The sequence below is a fragment of the Lycorma delicatula genome, chromosome 6 (assembly GCF_047948215.1).
Source record: "Lycorma delicatula isolate Av1 chromosome 6, ASM4794821v1, whole genome shotgun sequence".
NCBI lineage: Eukaryota > Metazoa > Arthropoda > Insecta > Hemiptera > Fulgoridae > Lycorma > Lycorma delicatula.
The window spans coordinates 145,080,723-145,103,254 of NC_134460.1; the positions used below are offsets into that span (position 1 = coordinate 145,080,723).

General features: G+C 31.9%; 1 protein-coding gene across 1 annotated transcript in view; it reads right to left on the bottom strand.

The window, feature by feature from the left end:
• The window catches only part of LOC142327015 (sodium-coupled monocarboxylate transporter 1-like), a 93,362-nt gene extending 82,415 nt beyond the window's left edge, over window positions 1-10,947 (bottom strand). The window contains exon 1 of the mRNA XM_075369771.1: window positions 10,820-10,947. The gene's annotated coding sequence lies outside the window, so the exon portion shown is untranslated. The remainder of the gene's footprint in view (window positions 1-10,819) is intronic.
• Between the last annotated feature and the right edge of the window lie 11,585 nt (window positions 10,948-22,532).

The window sequence follows — 22,532 nt, forward strand, 5'->3', positions numbered from 1 at the left end:
TTAACCTCCGATTGAAAAAAAAAGTTTTACAATAAATAATAATTAAATAATAACAAAAAAAAATATTTAAATAAAAATATATGTAATTTAATTGGCGTACAAAGAAGTCATTTTGTGTCCACGTCAAATTTTTTTTTATACAACTATAGGGCATGACGTGTCATGTACCATTATCGATTGTAATGATAAATAAACCCACTTATCAAAACACGACTGATTTATAGCATTAGTAATTGAATGTTTGTTGTGCAATGACCAAAATAAACTCATTCTCCACATGCGATATGAAATAGCACACTACCTACACATGTTGAATGAAGATAAAAAATTTAGTTTTTTGTTATTACTTTTAATAAGTATTATTAAAAAATCCATTTATATTTCATACCTTTGATAACTACAGGCTTTAGACCAGTTACAAATATACTATTCTATTTTTTTTATAATAAGAAATTAATTTTGCAGCTTGTGAAAAAGTGCCTGACTGGATTCTAACCTCTGAACCTTCCAAATAAAACACAAAGACTACAACTCTACCATGGAGATCGGACATCGAATGGAATAATATTGTTTCTGTAGAAAAAAATTGCTAATTTTATTTTAAATAAATCGGTGGAAAACTTTTTAAATTCTTCGATAATTTATTGAAAATAAAAACGTAATAAAGCCCTTCCCGCAAATTAAAAGTGTTATGTAAACTTAAAAAAAAACCAGTTGTGTTGTCTTGTTTGACAGAACCAGATATTGTTTTTGTGTTTTAAGAATAAGAGACTTTTTTTTTATTAGCGATGAATTGTATTAATCATTAACTGTTTTATACAGAACTAGCTCTACCCGCCACACTTCGCTGTGGCACATTGTGGTTGCGTGGATGAGAAATGAGAAACAAAACAAAGCATACGTTTCATAGAAGTTTAATTTTGCAATACTTGTGGATATACAATATTTTTTGTTTTTCCACTATCTGCGTAGATATAAAGGCTATCTGGTTTGCCGACTCGGGAACACGCAACATACAATTGCCCACGTGAGAAGCAATCCGCATCTAAATCTAAACCACACAATTCTAAAGATTGACCTTGAGCTTTATCGATATAAATGCCAATCGAATTGGGAATTGCAATCTTTTAAATTAAAACGGTGTATCGGTCGGGATTATGGGTATTCGAGGAATGAGGACATCTTCACCTTTGAAAGGCCCCGTTAAAATCGTTGCTTCCATTACGTTATTTATCAATTTCTTAACTGCAAGTCGCGTGCCGTTGCAGAGTTTTGGCCGATTAATATTCCGCAACAGGATAATTGTCATTTTTTGATCGAACCGTTGCTAGAATCAATCTAATGAGGAATGTTTTCCCAGTTCCTCCTGGCGCATCCAAGAAGAAGGTCCCCCCAACTCCGTCATTTATCATTTGCATTATGCGATCATAGATGCTTTTCTGTTCACGCGTTAATTTGGGAATGTTTGATTGGACATATGACTGAAGATCACCAATGTTGTAACTCTGTTCACGGCGTAAATCCACATCAAGGCGTACTCTATGCAAAATATCCTCAGCCATATGCGATCGATATCTTTCCCATAACTCTGTGGGAGATGAAGGGAAGCAAGCAGTCAATATAATGCGAATAATGCGCGAATTTGGTTTGGGTGTGCAGTGTTGCACGCGTCATTAATACATATATCCCACTGTTGGTCGTTTTCTAATAAATTCAGAGCTTGGTGAAAGGCGCAGCTCAATCACGACACGATCACACAAAAGTAACTCGATTAAAGTGAATATTTAATTCAGATTCAGATTTAATTCAGAGTCAGGACATTCTCTTTTATATAAGATATGAATAATACTGACTCAGTAATATGGGTAATAAAGAGACTTTTACTGTATACTAATATTTCAAGTAAGATTGTTTAATTAATAATTGTATAAATATTTGATGTTAATAAAAATTAATATTTCAGCAGTTTTGTAACTGCCCACTTTATTAAAGAACTGGAGGATCGTAATTCACTTTCAAATTAAATGAACTGCAGCAAAATATTTGTATATGTAATTTAATAGGCAAACAAGGATGTCATGTAGTGCCCACATCAGATTTTTTTAATCAGTTGTCCTCCATTATTTTTTTGAATTGTTCATAAAACCATAATCTTCTTTTTCTTAAAGAGTCTGTTATTTTTTTTAAACTTCTCAATGTGATTTTAAGATATTGTGATTATTTTTACATTTATATACTAAAATCTTTCTAATAATTTCCTTTATTTTTTCCAGTCTTAGACTCTTTGACCTTCATCAAGATTTTTGAAGCATATAAGCATTTATCTGGTTTTTTCATTAATATTTTTCATTTTTCCCTAGGAACACAAATTGTCAACTATCCTTTCATGGATGACCACCCTGTGTCCTTGAGAATATTCAATTAATTTTTAAACTGTCCTTTATATATACAACTATGCGATTTTATTTTTTATTTACCCTTAGCTAAATTGTAAATAATCGTTTTTATGTTTATATTGATAATTTTAAGTTTACATTTCGTTATATTAACTATTTCACGGTCAAATATAATAACAGTAACTTTTATTTTTGCAATATTTTAGATTTCTTGTTTCATATAATATTTTAATAGACTACTATCTTGTGAATCCTTTCCACAAATTAAATTTTAAAAAAGTTTCTAAATAATTAATATTTTTATTATCATCCTATCAATTCTTTGAATATTTAGGGTTTTATGAACCCATTCTTGGTGTTTTTTATTCATAAATGGTAGGAATATATGTAATGCCTATGTAGAGTTTGAGATAATTATTATCTCAATCTTCCTATCAGATTAAAGATTTAATGTGTTACAAGAAAGTTGTAAATGTATATTTTCATTATTAAAACTGTTTGCTGAAATACAGTGACATTAATATGTACATAAAAAAATAGTGTTACTAATATACTAATTTATACTAATATACTAACTTTAACACTAATATTTACAGAAATTAACACGTGACTATAACAATATATATTATGTGTTTACTTACAACAATGGATAGGGTTTTTTATGTACATTATTCATGTTGGTAATACTTATTTAAGCATAAATTAAGTTTTAGCATAATCACTGAAGAATTTATTTGATAACAACAAAGTATTCCAAGAGTTAATCATTATCTGTATTTTTGAGGTTATGATAATATAATTTTATTAATTATGCTAAAAAAAACTTCTTTTTTATAGTCAAAGTTTAATGACTATCTTTTCATCTTTGGATTAATTTTTCATAAAATAAAATCAAATCATTTAATAACGACGGTTTTCTAATTCTAGGAAAACAAATATTTTCTGGTTCATATGTTCACTGAAAAGTCTTTTCACTTTCTATGATTTTATTTTTAGTTACCACTTTGAGAAAGAATGGTAATAAGAATAAATTCTGCTTTTCATCGGGAAGAGTCTACATTCTTGAATTTTTTTACAATTATACATCTTGAATTTCAAGATACAAATATATCTTGAAATAAAAGTAATTTTTTAAAAAGGTCTAAATTTGACGAAAACAGAATATTAATTATAGATAGATAAAAGTTTTAGAATCCTACCGGGTTGGTCTAATGGTGAACGCGTCTTCCCAATTCACCTGATTTGGAAGTCGAGAGTTACAGCGTTGAAGTCCTAGTAAAGTCAGTTATTTTAACACGGATTTGCATACTAGATCGTGGATACCGGTGTTCTTTGGTGGTTGAATTTCAATTAACCACATATCTCAGAAATGATCGAACTGAGACTGTACAAGACTACACTTCATTTACACTTATACATTTCATCCTCATTCATCCTCTGAAGTATTACTTGAAAGGTAATTACCGGTGGCTAAACAGGAAGAAGGAACGTATAGTTTTAGAACAGTTTTGCTCACTTACAAACTGTTAAGAGCTTAGTTAGGTTAAAAAGTAGTCAATAAACGGGCCTTTTGTTTTAATTTTCTTCTGTTTTTGAACAAAATGATATCGTATAAATTAACAGATAAGTAAGTGGAGCGTAAATAACACCGCTATATATTTTAAACATTATTTTGAAACAGATTATTATGCTTCACCACCAGTAAAAATAAATGCACCAAATATACAAACAGTACTGAACAATGATAAGTAATAACGACTTTTAATAAACAAACGTGCGTTACTATTACAGTAACCCAATTTAAGATATAAATAATTAAGAATAATTACACTGTTATGGCGGCGTGCTCTTGACCTTTTCATAATAAGGCACACAAGTAAACTCAATATCTAAATAACAATGTTTACATTTTGTTTCCCATTTTATAGATACGATTGTAATCTTTTTGATAACGCTTTTTTTTGTAATTTCCGTTGTAAAACGGTTCATAAAAAACAAAAATTATCATTTTGATGCGATACTTTACGGTTCAAATATCAGTTGTTTTTTTTTTTTTTTTCCACCGCCGAAATAACTGATGAAATGACGTTACATTTAATGAGAGTAAATGTTTTTTATTTTATAGTAAATGACTTTTTAAATTTTTTTCCCCTAATGTATACGTTGCAGTCTGTTCAATTAATGAACAATAAGTAATCCCTCTATGACCCAATGAAATGAGGGTGATATGTATGACATGTAAATGAAGTGTAGTTTTGCGTAAACTCAAGCCGGCCGTTCCTGTGACGTGCGGTTAATTGAACCCCACCAAAGTACACCGGTCCATTGTCTAGTATTCGAATCCGTATAAAAGCAACTAACGTTTTACTAGAATTTGAATCTTCTATTTCGAAAATCTGGTGTTAAACAATTGATTTTCGACGAATAATTAACCGCTAGACCAGTCCCGAGGGCTAATAAGAGTAAATATAAATCAGGATTTTAGTACTGCTATATACATATATTTATGTATAGCGGGTGTCCATAAAATATGGCAACCCGTAAATAATTTTTCAACAATTAAACGTAGAAAAATGAAATTTGGTAAATGAGCCTAACTTGAAACGGTCTGTTTTTGGGTGGGAGTCCACTATACCTCTAGCACTTGGGAGATCCCCAGAAGCGGGCAAGTTAAACATTTTTAATTAATTAATAGGGATACTATCGTTTCTCTAAAAAGAAAACTTGTATTTTTTTAAAAATGCGATTATTTATTAATTGTTTTTGAACAATTATATGGTAATTATATATATGACAAATAATATAAATAAATTATAAGATAATTATATAACAATTATAATTCCTTTGTAATAAATGTTAAAAATTTTGTACAGATTAATAAACGTAAACTATGTGTAAATAATTAAATTCCGGTTGTTTAATAAACTTTACAAAGTTTTCCGTGGAAATGCTTGGGAATAATACCTCGGGCATTTCTGCATTTCAAAGTTTAATTTTGCTTTGTTCCGAATAAAGAAAAAGAGTATTTGTTTACTTAATGTAGTATATTATAACGTAAAAAATAAAGATATTAAATATTTGAAGTTAAGATTTTCAAAGATTTTTATTTAATTCGGTAATTCTTTTACAACCGGTCAGCGATCGAGCTAAATGAATATTTAATAAAACAATATTGAATATTTCAATAAAGATAATTTGGCTAACGTTAAATCGAAGATCGCCAATAGACGGCTCAGCAAATGGACTTAACAGAATGAGTAATAAATTTTACCGATCCACGTTTCATAAACTGAGCTCTACTATAATAACGTAAGGTAAGTGTGCTAAAACTACATAAACTCCAATAAAAGGTTTACAGGTAGCAGAAATTAACTGAATGATTGCTGCCGCAATTCCCATAGAATATACAAAAATCCTCCGCAAAACATTCTTAATAGATATATAAAAACCACCGATGGTCTCGCTATACCTCATTATCTCATTTTATCTCACACTATTATCTCATTAAAATTATTGCCGAAATATAGGAACTGATTCAGGACACCAAAATTAGCAAAAAACGTTCATACTGACATCAGTCCTATTTTGCTTTGATTTCCTTCTGGTCGCAATTTTCTGATTTTCAACAAAAACGTTATTTCTCAGGAACTGGTAAACCTACTTTAATTAAATTAAAAATTTTGAAAACTCATCTTCAAAAATTACAAAATGGCATCCACCTTGATTTTTTAATCTTCAGTATCTTTGTAATTATGTTTTTGACCAAATTTTTACTTATTACAAAATTTATTAAGCATTTTATTTTGAACAAAGTTGAGACCTCATTTGTAAATATCTGTTGACAATCAATCGAGTTATTACAGACAATTAACCCGGTAGTACGCTTGCACACCGTAATGCTGGCTCATAATTTTTTGTCCGTTTTTATTTCCTCCATTAAATGAATTAAAAATTATTAATAGTTAATTTTTATTAATCTACTATTATTAACTATTAATAATTACCTTGCATTTAATTAAATTTGCCAAATTTAATTAAAGTAGGTTTACCGTTCCTGAGAAATATTTTTTTTTTTTTGAAAATCACAAAATGGCGTCCAGAAAGAAAAGAAAGCAAAATAGGACTGATATCGATATGAACTTTTTTTGATCATTTTGGAATCTTGAAGTTCGGCGAATACGACCCGAAATTTTCTGTAAAGACTACTCCTGGCAACGAACAGCTTTCCTAGTTCGAGCGTACAAGCGATGCTGAAAAATAAAAAACTAGCTGATTCGGCAATGTTTCGTTATTGCTACATCTAAGTATATATATGTGTATATATCCAACCGGTGCACAAAATTAAACTCTCAAATTTTACGATAATAATAAATATGGTGAACTGATGCTTTTATATTTCAAATCGACAAATACGTCAATTTTTAAATCACCATTAACATCTTTGTCAGCACAGCGCAATTATGTACCCCAGTCTATATAGCTTATCCGGTGAATTGAAAATCATAAGAAACTCAAGAGTCTTTTTTATATAGAAAAAATAGTTTTTATAAAACTTTTCCTGTTAAAAAATTTATTATCTGATAAACAATTAATTTCTGTTAACGTTTAAAATTCCACAGTTTAAAATGTACGTATGCTGATAAATCAGTCATTTTTTGCAATGTTCAGTTAAATAACATTTACATTCATAAGCAGTTGACAGTATATGAAAAGAGATAAGTTTAATTTTCTTTATGTAGTTAGGTTTTCCGTATTTGTAACACCATGCTACTGCCAATTTAAAGCGGTGTATAGAACGTATCGTTTTATAACCAAAAGGGATACATTAATTTTGTAGCTTTACATTATCTGTCCCAATCTTTTTTTTTGTCAGACACATGTAAAGCCGATGAGATACAAAGGGCACAAATAAGCATTTGTTTGTCCCAAAATAAATATTTTTACTTTCTTGTACGAAGTAGAGGAAGTATTGTGATCGCGAAGAATTTCGGCTTTCAGATATCAACGGAAATATCTATTTTAACCATTCCTGATTCCATTTTGACTAGTTTAGGCAAAATGGAATTAAAATGGAACTAGTTTAGTTTAGACGTCTGTACGTACGTATGTTCGTATCTCGCAAAATTGAAATTTTTGATTTAGGGTTGTGTAACATCTAGTTGTGCACCTTCCCTTTTGATTTCAATCGACTGAATCAAAAGTGTCCAAAAAAGACTAAAATCAAAAAAAAATTGGATTTTGAACTTTTTCTTAACTGCAGTAATACGCCCCCATCGAGAGCTTTTCAACGATATGTTATAACTGGTACTGATTTTCACTGGTTCCAGAGTTACAGCCAAATAAAATTTTAATTAATGAAATAGTTGGATCTTACAAAGGAAGGCACATCGGTTCGAATCAGATATAATCTCTTCTTTTTAATTTAAATATATTGATTTATTAATAATTATTCACCCTTGATTGTAAAACAATTTTTACGATAAATAATAATCAGTAATAACAATAAAAAAAAAACTAAATCAGAAGTTATTAGTGAAATAAAATGTTATGCACTTTTTAAGAATTGTAATTTAATAGGCATTATTACGTAGGTGGATGTGTAATAGATTTGGTGAAACACCTGATTATTTAATATTAATTGAAAACTATAATTTAGAATCGTATTTATTTTTCGATTTTGTAGTTTAATTTTATTTAATTATTCTGGAATTTCTGTTTAATTTTATCTAAATTTATTTTCTGTTAAATTTTTTATTATTCACCAAATAATACAATAATATAAACTGAATATTTTACACCGCAAGGTCGAAATTAACATTTGTAACCGGTATAGAGGAGTTCACTAAACGGAATAGTTTAATTATTATTAACTTTTATTTATACGACGTACCAGAAATCTGAAACCTTTGTTAATCAGCAACTTACGAAGATACAAATAATACTGATCTAGTAATAGGAGTAATGTAGGGAATTTTACTGTATCCTAATATTTCATGTAAGATTGTTGAATTAATAATGGTATAAATAGTTGATGTTAATAACGGTGTAACTGACCATTTTATTAAAAAATTGGAGAGGATCGTTTCTCACTTTCAAATGAAATAAGTTTAAATGAAGTGCAGCAAAAAATGGGTGTGTTTAATTTAATAGGCTTACAAGGAAGTCATGTAAGTCCACATAAAATCTTTTACTGGGAACAAAGTCTGCGATCAATAGAGTTAAGTACCGATTTTGGGGTTTGAAAAACTCCTGCAATTCGGAGGCCTTGGAATGTTGCTACGCTAGTGAATATTTGGTTAAATGAAGGCGATGACAGATCGCTTAACTCATCACTTTCGTTGGTAAGCCTATCACAGGATGCTCGTTATTCTTGAAAACGCCTATCTTTTTTAGTGGTTACATCAAATCGCCTACAACCACTATGCTTATGCCAGTTCAGTTCAGTAAATTCAGTTTTGTTAATATTTAGTTTTAAAACAATTTATAGTTTTTGTTTTTAATTATGAAATACTGGAAGTCAACTAAAGCGAATTTAATCTTTAAGAAAAAATACCGCTCATTAAAACAGAAACATAAATCAAATCAAAAGCAAATGAGGCCATAAACAGAAACGAAACTTCATAAATACAATACCCGCGTTATTCACGGACAAATAGAAACAATCCTTATTAAGTTATGGTTTCAAAAAATAAAACTATTTTTTTTTTTAGAACTAATAGTTACAATAGAGAACGGTTAACCGATGCCATAAACAATTAAAAAACTTACTGAATAGTTCACGTGTATTATGCATGGACAAATAGAAGCTAAAAACTCTTTCATTCTAAAAACTCAACCAGAATGTAGGGGATTCTAAAGAAAATAGTATTCGTTAATTCAAACACATCCTGTTCGAATACAGACGTCTTCGATTATAATAACATTAAATACAAACGCTCGGTGTTCTTTGGTGGTCGGATTTCAATTAACCATACATCTCAGCAATGGTCGAACTGAGACTGTACAAGACTACACTTCATTTACACTCATACATATCATCTTCATTCATCCTCTGAATTAATATCTGTACGGTAATTACCGTAGGCTAAATAGGAAAAATAAAAAGTACTTCTGTTGTTTGATTTGATAAATTGCTAACAATCTAAATAAATGGCCGTTTAGGTTTAAATTTTAAGTAAAATCTTTTGTAAACGGGTTTGAACGGATTCTCCCTTTCCAATTTATTATTTATTTATCTTTATATATAAAAATGTTAAGTTCGTTTGTGTATGCTTCAAAAACTCAAAATGTTCTGCACCGATTGAGCTCAAAATTTAGCACGATATATAACCCGCATTAAAGATTGTTTTTATCTATTTTTCGCATCAGACACATACCCGCGACAGCGAGGTTTTTTTAACAGGTTTTTTAAAAACAGTTTTTTTAACGGTCAGTTGTGTACCAGTGACCGCGCCATCTGCGGGAAGCGAGGGGAACACTCGCCATACTAGCTAATGACAACCGCAGTCACATGTGAAACAATACCTGTTACCAATTACATTGTTTATTAACAAAAAAAAAAGAAGAAAGTATCCACTTGCATCTGATTCAGATTATTATGACATTATATATACTGCTTATAAAAAAGCATAAATTCTACCAGTCGTTCTTAATAATTGACTTAACGTTATCAATTTGTCGATGTATTCTTCATAAATACATAAATCTATGTTCTGCATAAAAGATTACGTAAAATTAATGAAATAAACATTGCTGGCATTTCTCATAATTTGAAATTATAACAAATAATGATTTTATAATATTTTTATAATTGTATATGATTTTATATAATAACCTCTCTCTTTTGCAATCACTTTAACAACTCTACTGTAAATATAATAATATGAAATATTCAGTTTCATATCAAATAAATTAATATAAAATTATAGGTAACATTTCAACAGTCTACAATGAATAACCTTGGATTATGGTAAGGTAGCAACCAATTTCATTCTGCTGCAATCATTTTATCAACTAAACTGTACACGAAACTTTCAGTTTCGTGTCAAATAAATATAAAACTGTAGGTAAAGTTTCAATAACCTACAATGAACAATTTTTACATTACTTAACATAGTAACAAATTTCATTAAATTGTTCCTTTTTTTAATTCATGAAAAAATAGAAAAATTCAAATTTTTCTATTCATTCTAATTTTTCATTTTTTGTAGAATTACAATAAAAATCAATACATTAAAACAACTGAAAATGATGACTTATAAAAATTTCTAATTGCATTACTAAAGTAGAAAAATAAGAAAATGTCACCATGAAAGTATGGCCCAAAAAAACCCAGAAAAAACTAATTTTTATCAAATTAATTAAAAATATAACAAAAATCATATCATTGTATGCTGTTTTCAATAAGCTTACTCTAACTTTACCTTAAAATCCTTATCAGTCTTAAATTTTATTTCGAAGTAAGGACGGATTTGATATCAACGGTTCAGTAATTGCGACGAAAAAGCACTGAAATATAGAAATACTGGAACGGGCACTGCCTATGTCCAACGTGAGCGGAAAACAAACGTGAGACAGATAGATTTAGAGGTATAGTTTTCATTGTCGCACAGTGTAGTGCCTGCGCATTGTACCTAACGTACCGTCCCTTCAGAAAGTGATTAAAATTTAATTGTAGTTAATATTAAGTGATAAAATCTCATAATTCTATTTAATTAATAGAAAATTTTCAATGCTTATGAATATTAAATAAATGTTGAGTTAATCATTGTATCATACAAATGTTTTTATAAAAACTTTCTACAATAACTTGAATTATGAAAGATAACTTGTGATTTGTGATGAGAGAGATCGTCACAAACTTTTTGAACGGACTGTAGACAAAGAGAGGTATTCCTCTAAATCAGCTATCTTTGTTGGCATGGATTTCTAACGCTAGTGCCCATTCCAGTATTTCTATATTTCAGTGCGAAAAAGACGTACGCAACCGATTGACGTGGATAACAAGATAGTTGTTATAATACCTTTAACTTATTTATTTTTCTTAACTGAATCTAAATTCTCTACATTTAATCATTTTATTTATTTATGAATTTAATTTACTATATACATTATTATGCTACATAAATAATATAATTTATATTTATTTTTATAAAAACAGAAATCAGTGGAAAAATAAAACTGCGATCAATGCAGCTCTATATAGCAGAATTGATTAGATGATATGTTTTGGGCAAATTTAGGTTACGTAAAATCTATTGTAAAGCAAATTAAAGAATGTTTGTTTAAAAATGGTTGTAGCACTATTTTAAGAAAATCTCTTTAAAAAAGTTATGTTCCCGTTTTTAATAATCTTTTTTTTCTGTTATATCTATTTTAATAAAAATAGATAATATAAACAACTATGATTAACCCTTAGCTGACCATGATATGAAATAACGTTTTTTAAATTTTACTGATGAATATCTCTTTAGATGGACCTAATTTAAGCAGTGATATGACTTAATTAAGAATTTTAACAAATTACCTGAAATTTAAGCCCGGTACTTATAAATACTGTTGGGCTCTGAGATGCTATAAGGTCATATCACTCAGCCAACTTATAAGGACTAAGAAATTATCTTTACATGTAGTGTAAAGAACTTTTCTTTAAGCATAATATGTTATGTTACACACACAATTTTGTAAATGAAATGTATAGGAAAAGTTCTTATGCTAATAAATGTATTAGAAAAATATTTCTTACCACATGAAACAACTATCTGCTTATTGAAAATCACTATTCAGGCTTAGAATATTATTTAGATATTATTTTAGCCATAGTACTATACATGATACACATCAAATAAACAACATGACACTTTAACACAAAAAAGTTTTGAAACACTTCTGACAGCAGCCAATAAACACCAAAACCATACATTATCACAAACTATACATTTGTAATAACTATTTTCAGAGTATTACCATACTTTTACAGTCTTACTTTTCACTTATGTTATGAAAAGCAACAAAATAGTTTTTTTTATCATTGCAACATAAATGAACTCCACAATGGCTACACTTGCTATATGGTCGAGACTGAATGCCATTTATGCTACATATTTCACACAGTCTCCTAATGTCTGTAAAAACTGGCCAGTGGACAACACAATTTCCCTCCCTAACATCTTTAGGCACAGAAAAACTTTTACCTCTGTGCTTTTTATTCTGTTCAGGAAGCTGCTCAAGACTTCTACGTTTAATTGAACCCTTTTTCGGTTCAGTGTATGTCAGGAGCCCTCGTGCAACTGACCGTCTGAAGTCAATCAATGCAATTTTTCCATCTATTTCACTGAATATTAAATAAGAATTAATGAACGCAATTTTCAATAAACCCCAAAATAATCTGTGCCACCACTTCTTGCACCTGCGTTTAATTCCATAAACTGTATGTAGTCGATCAGCGAGATCAATTCCCCCCCAATATATGAATTGTAGTCTGCAGCTACTAGTGGAGCAGAGACATCTCGTTTTTTCCCATCATGGAATTTTCTGCTCACTTTACTAATTTCAGAACCGTGATAGTTTGAAGCAAAGGCAACTACTTTAGTATCTTTCCATTTGTAAAAACTTATACCACTACTTGAAATTCTATAGTAACTATCACCCCTTTCCATTTCATTATAATATACCATATCACATGGTACACCCTTCCTATTCATTCTAACTGTTCCACAAGCTAATGTATTTTCAGTTTTTAGTTTTTCTAATAAGGTCAATGTTGTGAAAAAATTATCGAAAATAATAATTATTGATTTTCCCCATTCTTCTTTTGAAAAATGTAAAACTACACGTTCACACAATGAAAAATTTTCAAATTCTTCTTGCAATGTATTGTCTTTACCCTGATATATTCTAAATTTTTTGACATAGCCCTTCATATCACCAATGGTCCATAATTTGAATACACGCTTTATTGGCTTCATTGGGTTGTATTGTTTCATACTGGTGCAACCCTTAAAACGTATCATTGTTTCATCAACAGTTAATTGCCTTGTACCACCGTATGAAACTGCAAATTTGTTATTTAGTGTTTGAATCATGGGTCTAATTTTGAAAAGTTTGTCTTTGTTGTTATTGGGAATGATTGAATTGTCATTAACATGGAGGTTACACAAAATAGCATCAAATCTATTTCTTGACATTGTATTTGGTATCTCTGGGTTATGTAAATCTTGGTTACAACTCCAGTAGTCCTTCCATGACTGTAAAATATTGTAGCCCATGATCATATTTATACCCAGAAACACATGGAGTTCTTTTAGTGACAGGCTCAAATTTTTATGCCGCTGGGTGGCATAAAGGTTACTTAGATAAACAATATTTTCAAGAGTTTCACGAATGATCTCAATAAAAATCTCAGTACCCGTATTGCAATGCGCAAACAAATTGCAATCAACACCTGTTGGCAAGGAATAATCTGATGACAGTTGCTTTTTCTTGTTTACGCCATTTTCTATGTATTTCTTCTAGAGTTGGTTCTTTCACAGTTTTACTTTTAGGCCTAAGTTTATTAGCACTGCATTTACTGTCAACTTTTTTAGTCTTATAATTTTTATCTGATATACTCTCAGGTATAACCTCTCTAATTCTAGTAATTTCTTCATCGAAAACTAAGTCAAACATATTATTAGTATTCTATCTAGTCTCAAAGATAGTTTCATTGTTTTCACTTGGATTACTTACATTTACACATACAGCATTGTCATCATCATCTTCAACATCTGTTTCAAAATTGTTATCTAAATCTAATTCGTCCAAATAATTAATAATTTCACTATCAGTCACAATTGTATCCATATTGAATAAATAAATAATTAACGATAAAACAAAAAAATAAATATCAATCAGCACACTAAATATTGACAACTGTTTTTAGGTTAGGTAATCTAACCTAAAGCAACACTCAAGGAGCCCGTCGGTACTTACAAGTCCACTTCCAAAAATGCACAGTTTCTAACAACATAAACAATAAATCCTTTCTTTTTATGTTTCTCACGACAACTGATCAACCAAACTTTAAGAATTAAGCGTATATTAATGTTTATTATTTCACTATACAATACACAAACAGAAGTCAACCAAACCAACATCATGGGTAACCATAGCAACAACATTTTTAACAGCCACTTGATCATTTTTCAGGGCTGCCAACACAGTTTTTTTACTGTTTTTCAGTCGTTAAAACGATACTTGTGAGTACCGATCGGTCCTCGCATGCTTTACTGAATGTATAAAACTGAATACTGGAAAAATATATCTGGTACTTGTGAGTACCATCGGTCAGCTAATGGTTAAATTAAAATAATGTATTAGTAAATTGTACTAAATGTTAAATTTATATATTTAATATTTACCCGACATCACACCGGTTTTGATTATTGACTACATCATTTCTTTTACGGAAACGATATTACTCTGTTGATGAATTTTTTAATAATTATAATTTTAAAAGAAAAACTTTTGCGGAGTTCTGCACAGAACACTTTAAGTTATTTTATTTTGATAGACCCACTCAAATTTTTTCAACTTTAGAGCGAGCGTAACTCAAGAACGACTCAACAAATCTTCATCTAAATTTCAACGAATTTGATCCAGTAGGTTTGGAAATTTTCGAGCTGCAAAATTATATTCATACGCCTATATATAAATTTATAAGGAAAAACCCCATTTTAAGTGAATGGTATTTTCATATTCCCATACTTTAAAACAAAGAAAAACATTTAGTTTTTATCTTATTTGATTTTATATTTACCTTATATTGACATGACCTCATACAATGTATTTTTATGTTCCGATCAGAATTGACTAAATAAACTGTGTAAAATATTCCTAAAAGTATAAATTGTTTGGATGTGGGTGGTGAGGTTTTTCATTTCTGCGGCTGAGGTTGCACGTTGTTTATGGGCAACAATCGTGGCTTATGCCAACGATGGACTCCTGCTGGTCGAAGGTGGTTCGCGGAGGGGGGGTTGAATTCCGAGCCACTCAAGCATGTAGGATACCTGAACTATTGGGTCATTAACAAAAGATGACGTTTAGCCCGAAGAAGACCACGATGATGTTCCTCTGTGAAGCAACGAGTCCGCATATCGATGTCAAGCCAAAGTATTAGATATGTTCAGGTTCAAAAGTACCTCGGGGGTTTCTTGATGACAAATTGCAGTTTAAGAACCACCTTCAATACGTCGCGAGGAAGGCCTGTAATACGTTCTTCGGAATTCGACGCATGGTCAATCCTGATTAGGGTCTTAATTTTAAGACGATGAGTATCTTGTATAAGGGCGTCTGCGAGGCAATTATGCTCTATGCGGCGCCTGTTTGGCTGGATAGGTTAAAATTAAAAAGCTGTTGGGATATTTTGTTACGGGCTCAACGCCTTATATTGCTAACGGTAATGGGTGGTTACCGTACTAGATTTGTTAGTTATTTTATGTTCTGGATAGTGTTATTAAAATGTAACTTCGTAACTTGGTATTTCATTACTAGTTTTTTTGTTCTTTAATGATATCACTTAAAATTCCTTTTACTTTTGGATCAAACATAAATAAATGCCACCTGACAACAATGTTTATTGTTTATTGTGATCATTCAGTGGAATCTGTTAAATACTTTAATACTAAGTAAGTACATTTATTCTGCTTGACATAAAATCAGTAAGAAAGAAGTTTTTCAGATACACAAAATAATCATTACTTAACTTACACTAACAATTTCGTTTATGTTTAAATAGTTTCTAATTGGTTCTACATTATCTGAATTAATTTTAGTAGCTTTATAATAAATCCTTATTTCATTAGTTACAACATAATAAGAAATCACCTCTCACTTATATCGGTAGAGAAATGTGAGATTATTATCATTTACTCTTTCTTGTCTTCTTCAGAAAGTAGTAGAAAAACCAAACTGGCACAAACTTTTCATTTTACCCATATTATTGAAAATTTTTGAAAACTACTGAATGAACTACATTATTCATTTATAAAATATTATTTTATTCCTGTGAATTTCATTGTCAAAATTTTTCTCTCTCCAATAACAAGAAAGGGTTATTGAACATTTTTCTTTTGTGACCATTTGATTTCCCTTCATCAAAGGATGAAGGAAAAATTCTTGAATCTGATTTATTCATAACCACACCACCATGTATTTTCATTGTCTGCTTATAAATTATTACTGAACCAAAAGTTTACTAAATTTAAAAACCGCACTTTGAGTTTCATTATTACATATACAATTATAAACTTAGCGCAGGTCAGACTAATACTACAGAGAATTAACTGACTGCATCAATGATGTTGGAACGTCTACTTTGTGAGTGCTACTTGCACATATTCTTTATTTTTTCTGGGATGGATATTTTAAATTAACATATCATATCATTGATAAATTTGATCAAAGGTTTTTAAATTTTTAGTATTTCAAATCAAATAATAAAATAAAAATAAACATCAACATACAGTACCATATTGGTGAACGATTTTACTTGTTTCATTAGTCATATGGATTATCTATCAATAATGGATGTAATTTTGTTTTACTCTTTGTTAAATTTTACTTGCTCAATATTTTTTTGTTCCTTATCAAATAAATATTAAGTAAAAATATAGTTATTAAAATCTATTTAAAATATTTATTTAAGAAGACAGACTCTTTACTTTCCTTCTTTTTCTCCTTTATTTTTTATAAATTGCAGATGCTTTAACTGAAATGAATCATTCTTTCTCTGTAGTTTTTACTACTTTTAAATAAATCAGTCAATATCTGAGCTGGTTAAATGATCGAAGCAGTTAAAAAAAAAACTTGTTAAATTTGAAACAGTTCAATGATGATAATAGTAATAATAAAGAGTTTTCCTTTTCAATTTCTAACTTTATTAAAACATTTTAATAAATCCATTGATTTTTATTGTAACTGACACTTCTTTTTTAAACATTAAAAACTTTTTTAAATATCAAATTTCAAACATAACCCTGTAAGATACATGGTTTAACACTTTTTTTTTATTTACCACCAACTTAGTGTACAGGTGTCCCAAAAAGTGTTGGAAACCTTTCATAAAACCGAGATGACCTTTCATAGGTGCTCCTCTGTTGATATAGTGTTCTATTACATCATTGACTGCAGATAAAGTGACAGTTGTTTTGTTGTTTTTGTACAACAAAATGTTTGAAAACCTCTTGCTAAAGATGATATTTAAAGTTTCAACCTTGGTCACTGTTTTCTTTCAGTACCATGAAACAGCAGAAAAACTCATTTACCAGAGTGTCTGCTACCGATGATGGTTCTTGGATTGATAAAGAGTAAACTTCTGGCCATTTTGTAACTAGAAGGCTGCACTTTATTGCCAGTAATCCAAGGTTACTATCAGATACTTACTTCCTTTGACGGTGACAGGAAAGGTCTAGTTATATCAATAGTGATGTTCTTGAATGATGCTGCCCACATTGTATTGATGCATGAGGTCTTGGATCTGCAGTCTGGGTTCTTGACTAACCTCACATGTTGCACAGCTTGTACCAATTCCCAATGTCGTCTCATAAATAGAGCCATTATCGCACCTTGATTAACATTTTATTGATGCCGCAGTGACCTACTGACATTCCATCATGAATTTCTTCCAGAACCTCCCTCACTTTACTGTTTAGAAGAACAAGTTGCAGTACGCACTGTCTTCCATCTGCTGAGTACCATTCCCAGTGTCAGACGACATCTTTCATTACCAGAGAATTCAATCCGTGCCCAATAACTTTTGTGCACTGTGCTTCGATTGCTGATCTCCCATTTTGGTCTTTCCCAATCTCTTTCTCAGTTAATAGTGGACCGATATCTACATCTGTTAATGTTTCTCTCATTTCATCTTTTTGCCAGGCTGTTTCTACTATAGTTGTGATTTGACATAGATCTGAAAGTTCAGGCTTTTTCTACCCTAACGAATTAATGAACAAATATGTAGCCAGCAACGACTTATTGTTTTTGAACTAGGAAATAATTACGTGATGTATGTAAGTTTAATATCTCTGTACATCAGAAGTGCTTCTTGCATAAAAAGATGGACTGGCCTAAGTTTACTAACACCATCTCTTTTACACTCCCAGTCTTGGAAGTCTAGATGATATTCAGTTGGAGGATTTGGCAGAAAATCTCGAGGTTGAGAGTTGCTACTGCTTAGTGGATTCGAGAACTGACTGTGATGAAGCAAACTATGGCAGTTTGCTTCATCAAACCGATGATGGCATGGCGCCATCATCGGATACGCCCCGACTCCCCCACTCTTACATGCAGGCAAGCCCGGGCGCCCTAGGCAAGAGGGCTACCTCCCGGCCCTATACGTGCCACGTTTCAAGACTCCCTTTTTATACATAGAATTAACTACTCACTTAGAAATCCCTTAACACAGGTTGAATTTGCTTAAAGATTTAATAGCCCACTGGCGTGCAGATACGCAACTAGTTTTTCTTCATTTCCATTTTGCAGATCAGCAACAATACTATTTCTTATCCCGAACCTCTTTCTGAGGTCCTCATATATGGTATACTCTTACATTAGATGCTTGAGCACAACATTGGTCTTGCTTCGCCGGTTAACAAATATGAATTTGTTATTTGCGTGTTACCGATTCTAAGTCTGGTCACAGACGAGCAGTTCTCGGCGAGCAGTTTTACGTCGCTCTTCCATTTATATGGAGAAGTTTTAACTGAGTTTAGTTTGGTATTTAATCTTCTCCAATCATTACTCCACCGGTTTCTTATAGTATTGGTTAGGCAATTTTTAACATCTGCAACTCGTACAGGTATTATATTCAGGTTATCACAGACTGCCGCCTTTATGGCAGCTTCGTCTGCACTTTTATTCCCTACAATACCAGCATGCCCTGGAGTCCGTAAAAATACACATCGCTGTCCTCGTTGATTGAAAACGTACAAAATGGACATGATGTTTGCAATAAGGACTTCCGTAATGTTCTTGTTCCGAATTGCAATAAGTGCACTTAGAGAATCGGAACATATTAACACTCTCTTCGCAGTAATGTTTCGAGTAGCGAAAAGCTTGCTGTATGACAATAAATTCTGCGGTATAAACACTTGCTATATCTGGCAGTTTCCAAAAATGAGCTTCTCCATTTACATTTACGGAGCATCAAACACCATGTTCGGTTTCAGAACCGTCAGTATTAATTTTAATGTATTCTTCGTAACTACTGACGATTGATAAAAATTCCTGTTGGATGATTACTGTAGGCTTCTCTTTTATTTTCCACGAAAGAGATCCAGTCTTGCTTTTACCGCTGGTAAAAGCCGTGGCGGTATTTCTCTTGTAAAAATTGTTAATGTCTCTGGTAAAGCAATTTCATATTTTCTTGTCAATTCATAATACCATTCCGACTGGCCTGGAATATATAGCACGATGTTCATATAATGCAGCCAAAGGATGATTGCTGAAAGTTTTATTATTTATATGGGTAGAAAAGGCCCACACATTTGCCGCATATCTTAGCAATAGGATCTCTCTTCTATAATGCAGTGGCATTATTCCGGCTTCTGACATTAGACTAGTCGCCGGACTTGTACGGAATGCGCCTGTGGCATATCTTAATCCGCTGTTATGTATTACGTCTAATTATCGTAAATACGGCTTTCTAGCGGATATACAATGCATCCGTAGTCTAGCTTCGATTGAACCAGTGCTTTAAACAGCCTCAGTAGTATTTCTTTACCTGAACCCCACTTGATGTTGGATAAACATTTAATGTTTAGGGCTTTTTTGCATCTACCACTCAAGTCCTGTATATGTAATCCCCACGCAAAGGATTTACCAGAAACAGACCTAAAAATCGCACATTATCCTTGTATTCTATTGGATGGTCGTTGATGGTCAAAACAGGACTTCAGTGAGGAATTCTCTTCCTATAGAAGTGTACGCAGCACGTTTTCTCTGGTAAAAATTTGAAACCATTATCCCTCGCAACTTCATTGAGGGCATTTATCGCTCGTTGCATTTTGTACTTCATCATAGCTGTAGTGTTGCTGGCAAACACAATTTCCAGATCATCGACATAAACACTTTTGGGAGCCTCCATAGAAAACTTTTCATGAATCACCAGCCAATATTTCACTCAACCGAACTTGGACCTCTGGCTTTCACCAGGAGGCTGTATTTTTATCGAGGGTTTGTGATTTCTTTACGAGTGAGAGATTTCATTTTCGTTTTTACGCTAACTTTCTGCGGTTTTGACTTCCTGCACAGCTACTTCATATTTTTAAACAAGACAGTTTCTTAATCCTTCACGAATCCTGTCCTCTACAGTTTACACATGAGGGAGGATCCTTACATAGCTCCCCTTCATGAACCTCTTCACCACACAAGCATATTTGCGGTCTCTCTCATCGAGCAGCGGTGTGGCCAAAATGTTGGCACTTGAAGCACCGCATTGGTTATGGTAAAAAAAGCTCGCACATCCAATTTGTGGATTCCCGCCGGTACTTTCTCCGGCAGAACTGGTCTATTAAAGGTGAGGAGGACATGAGAAGCAAAAGGTAGAACTTCGCCGTTCCTTTTCATTTTCAACCTGCGGCACTATCACTCCTTGTGGTGTCAGTTCCTCAATAATTTCCTGCTCTGTACAATTTAGCAGATCCCGACGGACCACACCCTTTGATGTATTGAGTGTGCTGTGCGGATCGATATATATAGCAAATTCGCTGTTATTTTTAAGTCCTAGGATCTTCTGCAACTGTGCGTAATTAATAGTCTTTACAAAAAGACCATTGTATATTTTCTTGATCTCTTTAACTGGGCCTACAGCATATTTACTTATTTCTCGAGCAATAAGGAAAGGACTGACTCTCGAAAAATTTCCATCAGCTCTCGTAATTACCAGATACATTGGCTTGGGTTCATTACTCTTGAATAGAGCTCTCTGCATACCCTTAGCCTCATTTTCAATACTTCTTGTTTCAAAACTTCTCCGTTTCACCTTAGGTGAAACGGCTGGTTTTAAATGAAGGTGTTTTCATGAACCCTCTGTCACGTTTGGAGATTGTTCAATTTGCATGATACTTTAATTCCATCTGTCGCAAGGCTAGCCGCCGGGGTAAAACCCCATTCCAGTGCTACAAACCTTGGAGGTCCGATCCGGTACTCCGGTGGACCCGGCATATGTCCTGGCAGAGAGCGGATGTGCAATCTCTGCATTGACTCCAGGCCCTTACACATCGAATTTTTCAGGGCTCCCATGCACCGACATATATGGGCACCTAAGCTACATGCTTGCCATCGCGAGGGGGGGCATGTGGACAGCAGAAAAGCCTCCGTTACATCTGCAATTACTTCAACCCTGGCCACCACTCTCTAAAAGTGGTATGAATCCATTTCCTTAGTCATTAAGGTTTTTCATATCTGCAGGTGGCCGAAAATCCAGTCCTTGTATTACGGCCCTTAGGTGGAACAAGGCCAAAGAAAATTCCATGTCCGAGAGAAAAACACTCAGATCTCCATTAGCCAGCAATATGAATAGTACATATGTACAGCTGTTCCCGCCGTGTTATGTTCTAAACGTGGGCATTATGTACCTCAAGGCAAATATAAATGTGATATTTATATTCTAATTATTCTACGTATGGATATTTCATTACGTGAAAGTATGAAATTTTATGGTTCAAAGAAAAAATAATACAAATTTAGTTAACATTATAATTTAATTTTGTTTTATTCTCATATTTGCATGTTTTTTATTTATTTTAAGTAGTACGTCTTATGGCAGTAATGAACTGTCTTGTTTTGCATGATATGCGTAAGAATCTTTGGAAGAAACTGCCTGGTGTGTCACAAAGGATGACATTTCCATAGTGACAAGTGAAGCAGGTTGTTCTAGAATGTTTCAGACATACTGATAAATTTTTCTATGCTGAAGCCTTCCAGGAATTAGTTAAATGCTGGGATAAAGTAGGGGGTTATGTGGAAAAATAAATCCAGTTTCCTCCAACTACTTGAAATTTGGAGTAGATGTTTAGAAAAAAATTAATAACAAAAAACCTGGAGGTAAATAAGTTTCTATGTTAAAGAAAAGAACTATTTTTAATCCATTTTTTAATT